We start from the raw sequence: 7,684 nt of genomic DNA, 5'->3' as shown, positions 1-7,684 counted from the left end.
CCAGGCCTCCAGCTGGGCGTGGCCAGGACCTCAGGCCGAGAGGAACGGGGACTTCCAGCTGGACGGGACCGAGACTTCCGGCAGGGCGGGGCCGGGACCTCCCGCGGCCGGGCCAAGACTTCCGGTCGAGCGGAACCAAGACTTCCGGTCGGGCGGGGCCAGGACCTCCGGGTGGGCGGGGCCAGGACCTCAGGGTGGACGCGGTGGGGATCCAAGGCAGCGCCGGGTTAGGGTGCCGAGGGCCTGGCGCCCGTCCACGTGGGGCGAGCCCTGGACAGGATGCGGGCATCCAGGTGTCGCAGCGCGACCCCACGACCCAAGAGGGGTCAGTGAGCGGGAGGCCCACCTGGTCTCTGCCCGGACGTGGCGTCTCCGGGTCTTGCGGGGGTGGGTGGGCAGGATCCGTCAGCTTTCTTTGCATCCTGGGCAAACACGCACAGGGGACTGGAGAGGGTTTACAGGACTTGGGAGTGTCCAGGGAGGCCCTCTGGGACTTTTAAGCAAACGCCAAAGACCTCAGCAGATAGTCACCGCCACGTCCAGCCCACACGTGCGTTCCTGCTAACCCCGGGAATGCTGATTCTACTGGTATTATCTGCATTTTACTGGGGAAACAAGCTGAGAGCCGATCAGCCACTCGCCTTGGATCCCACCCGCTGGACCTGGGTGCTGCTGACTCGTGGTTCTTCTGCACTTGCACTTCCTGAGCTTAGGACCTTACGCTTTAAAATAGGTGGTTGGTTTGCTTAGCCATTTGGGAGTCTCCAGTCCCAGGGTTTCTGATTTAGTACATCTCGGGTGGCCCAGAATGTGGCGATCTGACAAGTTCCTGGGTGCTGCTGGTGCTGCTGGCCCTGGACCACACTTTGAGGATCACTGCTGGAGGCTTGGGGTTCCCATGGGAGCAGGGGTCCCTCTTGGCAGATAATCCCTGCTGTTTTTATATTTTCCTTTTCTACCTGAGGTTCCTGTTTGGGGTTTCCCAACATTGTGCCACCTTCAGCTGAGAACAGCAGCCATCCCCTAAGCAGACAAGCCACCCTCTTCAAATCCCAATCAGTCACTATGAGAAGACAAGGAAGCAATTCAGAAGCCCAGGAGATTGCTGACCAGCCTTCATGTAGATTGGACACATGTGATGGAGGCTTCCGCCGCAGTAAAGGTGACAGGATTTGTGAGCAGAAATTCGGGATTTTAGAACAGAAGGACTTAAGATTCTGTGTACCTCTCTTCTTCCCTGCTCTCGAGCTAGGGAGCCTGAAGCCATCTCAGACCACACAGTCACTGGTACACGTTTTTCTTTCTGCTGTCTTAGATTGCCCAATACCCAGGAGCAGGCCAGAATTCTGTGTTCAGATTCTGCTCGTACCTTGTGTCCCAGGTAGAGAAGCCAGAACCTCTACAAAGAGGACTGTTTTTAATTCCAGGATTTTGTCCTCACGGGAGACAGAGAAGCAACCAACCTGGAAATCCCCTTAAGACCTTTGTGATGACTATTGCCATGGCCCTATAGGAGGCCCTCCCTCTTGAACTATTAGAACAATGCTGTGAGGAGAGGCCAGTTACATTCCCTTTACAGTTGAGAAGCCCTGGGGTCAGGCAGGGGGACCTGCCCAAGGCCACCCAGCGGAGGAAGGGGCAACATGATGCTCTTGCCTCGTTCTCTGATTTTCTGTGCTTCCACTGTGGGGTGTGGTCCCAGAAAAACAGTGTGTGTTTGTTTGTTGGGAGGGTGGACCGTGATCACCTACCCTGTGCCCAGGGTCGGGCTGGATGCTGTACACTGACCAAATATGATCATTCCATTAACGCCTCTTAAGTCTGTAGAGTTGGCGTTATCATCCATTCACGGATGAAGAAATAGTTTGAGAAGAGTGGCCAGAGGTCACTCAGCAATGTGTAGATTGAAGTCCTGACCACACTAAGGGAACCCATGATTACCGCCTTTTAAAGAGGGCCAACTCCTCATCAACTGCACTCTTGTAAATGATACAACACGAGAAGGTGGCACCAAGAGGTAGCGGAGGGCCCCGTGGCAGCACCTGGCACTTTCTGAGCACTCATTAAACGCTAGCTTTTTTCATGTCTGTCTCATTCCATAAAGTTTATTTCAAAATTTGGAACAGAAACAGGAGGATTAATGCTACATAAAACCCAAGGAGTGACCTTGATAGGAGGTAAAGGGTCTGAGTACAATAAAACATTAATATTTCCTCCTTTCCCATCCTTCCTCACTGGCTGTTACTGTTTGTGACAAAATGTCCTTGATCTGCAAACAGTTCTTCTAAGACTCATTGTCTGAGGGGATCTTTACGGTGGAGATGGAGTATCCTGGGCTCCTGGGCCCAGGGTGTTGTCCTTCACTATCCCACCTCTAGTAACTTATCAGCTTCAGGGCCCCTCCTGGAATGTCCTACCACCATCTCGGCTTATTTGAGTCTTTTATCCCAGGGGCAATTCAGACCGGATTCTTCTCTGCAGTCTTATCCCTGCTCCCAGAGCACTTGTCAGCTTGGCCTCTCCCCAGATAGCTGCTGTTTACGTTCTGTGAGCTGAGCTGTTACTGAGTCCACTGTCTTGCACACAAGTCCCTTGCAACCACCTATTTAATGTCAATCTCTAGCACTGGACAGCCTGTCTTTTCCAGTATCTCCAGCATTTTACACACAGATCTTCTTCTTTTTTTTTTTTTTAAGATTTTGTTTATTCATGAGAGACACAGAGAGACACAGGCACAGGCAGAGTGAGAAGCAGGCTCTGTGCAGGGAACCTGACGCAGGACTTGATTCTGGGTCTCCAGGATCACACCCTGGGCCAAAGGTGGCGCTAAACCTCTGGGCCACCCAGGCTGCCCTACACATAGATCTTAATATTTCTGGAAGAAGGAATACACAGTCCAGAGCCATCTATTTTGAAGGGGGCAGGTATTATTTCCTCTCAAATGCTAGGGTTCAGGAGGCCTGGCACCATGTCCTACTTGGCTCTATCTCCAGGGTCTAGCTCAAGGTCTTAGTAAACACTCAATCAACATTCTTTAAAAGAATACATTTCCTGGACCTGTTTGCACATTGAGTCAAGTGACTGCTGCCACAGGGTCTTTAGTACAGAGCAAACATGGTGAGCCCCCTCCCTCCCTCCCTGAATGGCTCCTGTGGGCCTTTGTTGGAGCCTCCCCCACAAGCCATTCTGGGTGTGGGAAGTTCCCAGGTGGCCTAGAATGGGACTGAGCTGATGGTGACTCTTTTTTTTTTTTTTTTTTTTTTTTATTCATTAGAGACAGAGAGAGGCAGAGACACAGGCAGAGGGAGAAGCAGGCTCCATGTGGGGAGCCTGACCTGGGACTCGATTCCGGGTCTCCAGGATCACACCTTGGACTGAAGGTGGCGCTAAACCACTGAGCCACCGGGGCTGCCCGATGGTGACTCCTCTTGTTGAGGGAGGAGGAGTCAGCCTCCCCTGCAAACTGTCCTGTCCATCCTTTCAGGTGCCTTTAAAATCCTCAGCAGCATGACCCCCTCCTTCCCTAACCCCATAGTCACCCATCAGTATAGGCTGCTCTAGCCAGAGTCCCACTGCTTCGAGCACTGTACCCCATCACTTTGGCCTGAGCCGCCTCCCCTCTCCTGGACCAGCATGACAGTGGGATGGGATTTCTGTCCTAAAATGACCATGGCATGTCACTCACCACCAGGTTCCATTTTGCTGTAGATCCAAGTCACCTTCAGTGGTGAGTGCTAGATGCACAGATCTTGCTAGGGGGGTGGGGGATTGAGGGGTGGCCCAGGCAGTGCAAGTGAACTGGACTGTGGGCCGTGGGCCATCACTTACTAGCAAAGACGTCCTCTGCAGTCACAGAACCTGCTCTGTGAGCACAACGCATGGCCGAGGACCCGTCCTTTTAGATGTTGCAACAAGCTTCCTTGTTGATTTACTCCGAAGCAGAAGCCACAATGTTTGAGCAACAAAATCCAGCCTTGAGTTCAGGATCAGATGACCGCGTCCTCACTCAGCAGCTCGAAGCTGAGACGAGATGGGACATCTAAGACCTACAGCCCATGGAGTCTCCTGCTCTGCCCAAGCAAGAGTAGAGGCCGTTGGGGCAGCACCTCACGTATCAGAACAGTTGCTTGGGCCATCCTGGTGTTAATGAATAGATCCTTTGCTGCCAGGACACTTCATTGCTGTGGAGGCATTTGGAGAAAATCCCCGCTGCCTCCAGGGAGTCCCCCAAGCACAGTCCCCGGGACCTTTTCAGAGGGTCTGTGAGGTCCACATTATTAATTACAACCAGTAGAATGAAGCAACAGACAGGACAATCCAGCTGTCTTCCATTAAATTAAGCCCGGCTTTAAAATGTTTGCAAACATGTGGAACAATCCCACTTGTCTCACTTAATGTTTATGTCTTTGAAACTATTTTTCATAAAAATATGGGAACTAAGCTAACATATAGAGGGGTTATTTTGTAATTATCTAAAGCACATGTTTAATACAGCTGTAGGGGTCATTTGCAATTTTATCTTATTTTTTTTAATTTTTTTTCTTATAAGTATTAATGGATATAACCTGTATTAACAAAGCTTGGGCCCTCAAATTTTATTTTTTTAAAGATTTTATTTTTTTATTCGAGAGACACGAGAGAGAGGCAGGGACATAGGCAGAGGGAGAAGAAGGCTCCACCCAGGGAGCCCGATGTGGGACTCAATTCCAGGATCCCGGATTCACACTTCAAGCTGAAGGCAGACACTCAGCCACTGGGCCACCCAGGTGCCCCAAATTTTATGTTATTTTATTTTAAAGATTTTATTTATTAGAGAGAGAGAACATGAGTTGGGGGGGTTAGTGGCAGAGCCAAAAAGAGAAGCAGACTCTCCGCTGAGCCGGGAGCCCGACGCAGGACTGGATCCCAGGCCCGAGATCATGACTTGAGCCAAAGGCAGATGCTTCACCAACAGCCCCCTGGGTGCTCCAAAGGGGCTCTAATTTAATTTAATTTAATTTAATTTAATTTAATTATTTATTTGCTTATTTATTTATTTATAAATATTTTATTTATTTATTCATGAAAGACACAGAGAGAGACACAGGCAGACGGAGAAGCAGGCTCCATGCCAGGAGCCCGATGTGGGACTCGATCCTGGGTCTCCAGGATTATGCCCTGGACTGAAGGCATGAGCCAAACCACTGTGCCACCCAGGGATCCCCCTATTTTATTTTATTTATTGCCTCAAATTTTAAATTGAGAAATAGTCTTGAGACCAAAATGTCTGAACAGCATTGCTGTGCGGCTCAGAAAGCTTTCTGTGTGGGCCAGGTGGGATGGTTTAGGCTTTGCAGGCAACAGGCGACAGTCGCGGTCTGTGCTGCATCTCCTTGCCTCCGCTCTGATTGCTGCCATCCCAAGCATGTGGGCTTGGCCATGTTTCAGTGAGACATTCCTCATCAACACTGCAATCTGAGTTTTATGTAATTGATGTCCTCCTAGTATTATTCTTTTGATTTTTATGAGCCATTTAAAAGTATAAGTGTGAAAACAATTCTTAGCTGTCCAAAAGGGGGTGTTGAGCTAATGCCTGCCTGTTGGCTGTAGTTTCCAAACCTCATGTGAGTAGGTTCAAATCAGTGACACACACATAATTCACATTATTGAAACTGAAATGTTTGAAGACAACATAACAGCTCTGCCCCTGGTTCCTGACACGGAATCTCCAAAGCTTTGGTAACCTCCTGGGTGACAGGAGCATCCTTCATTCTAGTGAGATGACCCTGGGTGGCTCCTAGAGAGATCCGGTCATGAGAAGGATCCAGCCGTGATCAGAAGTTTGGAATTTGGGCAGCCCGGGTGGCTCAGCGGTTTAGTGCCGCCTTCAGCCCAGGGCCTGATCCTGGAGACCTGGGATCGAGTCCCACATCAAGGTCCCTGCATGCAGTCTGCTTCTCCCTCTGCCTGTGTCTCTGCCTCTCTTTCTCTCTGTGTCTCTCATGAATAGATAAATAAAATCTTAAAAAAAAAAGTTTGGAATTTACGGCCTCCTTCCTCATCCTCTGGAGAAGGGAGCTATTAAATGATGGTGCCCACTTGGTGCAACCTCCATAGAAATCCCATGTGTGCGAGGTTGTGGTGTGTGAGGTTGTGGGGAGGGGAGGGTTCAGGTTGGCAAACACACCCACAACATCCAAGTCCACAGAGACAGAAGCTCCTGTGCTCGGGACCTTCCTGAGCCGGCCCTCTGTATCTCATCTGGCTGTTTACCTGCATTCTTTGTCTTGTCCTTCAATAAACTGGTAAAAGAGTTTCTCTGAGCTCTATGAGCCTGGCAAATTACTCAAACCCACAGAGGGGATCAAGGGTATGTCAGAGTTGCGATGGACTGTCAGAAGCACAAGTGACTACCTGGACCTGCAACTAGCATGGTCGTGGGACAGTCTGGATGGACTGTGCCCTTGGCCTGTGGGATGTGACACTCTTTCTGGGAAGACGGTGTCAGAACTAAGTTGTGGGACATCCAGCTGGTCCTGCAGACAGCCGCTGGTTTTGCGGGGAAAACCTCACATCTGGACACAGAGGGCAGTGAGCAAGACCAGACTACTGAGGGCCTGCACACCTCAGCCAGAGCGCTGGCTCTTCCCAACAGTGGAGGGTGTATTTGTCTTACCCTTTAACAGGGTCCTGGAGGCGGGAGATGGGCTGGAAGCAGAAGGACCAGTCTGCAGGCTACTGCACTGGTTCTGCCCAGACTGGACTCTGGCTTAGACCAGGGACAGAGCAATACAGTTGGGAAGTATCTAATTCCAGATCCACGTGGAAAGATAGAGCTGACTCTCCAGTCTTCTGCCTGAGCCAACAGGGAGACGGGGGCTGGATCTCACTGAGAGGGAAGTCTGATTCAGGGAGCAGAAAGAAGTGATAGCAGAGCAGAGAAGACAAGTTAACTTCTCATACATTTCTTACTGAACATTAACCTGTAAATAATTACCAAGATTCCAAAATGTCTTCATAATACCTTTGAGGGCTGTATGTTCCATTACCCTCAATTATGTGACCATTTCCTCTGTTATCATCTAGACTGCTTCTCTTTCAATTAACAACATTATAGACATTCCTATAATGAATATCTCTGATGGACTTGTCTTTGTGGGTTTTTCTCAAGGGATTTTTGGGGATGGGTTTATGTATGAGGTGAAGGAGTAAGAACCCAGAAGCTCTCGAGACACACTGCTAAAGTGTTTTCCAGAAAGATGGTGACAGTATTTAGTAGGAGGCCAGCCAAAACTAAGTGTAGCAGTGCCACTGTAAATGAGACAGTAGAGGGCATTAGCATTTTATTAATACTTCCTAATAAAAGGAGTAAAAAAGTTTCTAACTTTTAGAATCCTCTTGGGGCAGGCTGGGTGGCTCAGCGGTTTAGTGCCGCCTTCAGCCCAGGGCCTGATCCTGGAGACCCTGGATCAAGTGCCACGTCAGGCTCCCTGCATGGAGCCTGCTTCTCCCTCTGCCTTTGTCTCTGCCTCTCTCTCTCTGTCTCATGAATAAATAAAATCTTTTTTTTAAAAATAAAATTTTTGTAAATACTTGATTGTGGCTAAAGCTGAACATTTTATTTTGTTAAGCAGGCTCCGCACTTAGTGTGGAACACAACGCAGGCCTGAGCTCATGACCCTGAGCTGAAATGAAGAGTCAGATG

The sequence above is a fragment of the Nyctereutes procyonoides genome, unplaced genomic scaffold (genome assembly GCF_905146905.1).
Source record: "Nyctereutes procyonoides isolate TBG_1078 unplaced genomic scaffold, NYPRO_anot_genome, whole genome shotgun sequence".
Classification (NCBI taxonomy): Eukaryota; Metazoa; Chordata; class Mammalia; order Carnivora; family Canidae; genus Nyctereutes; species Nyctereutes procyonoides.
This window is presented reverse-complemented; position numbering follows the sequence as displayed.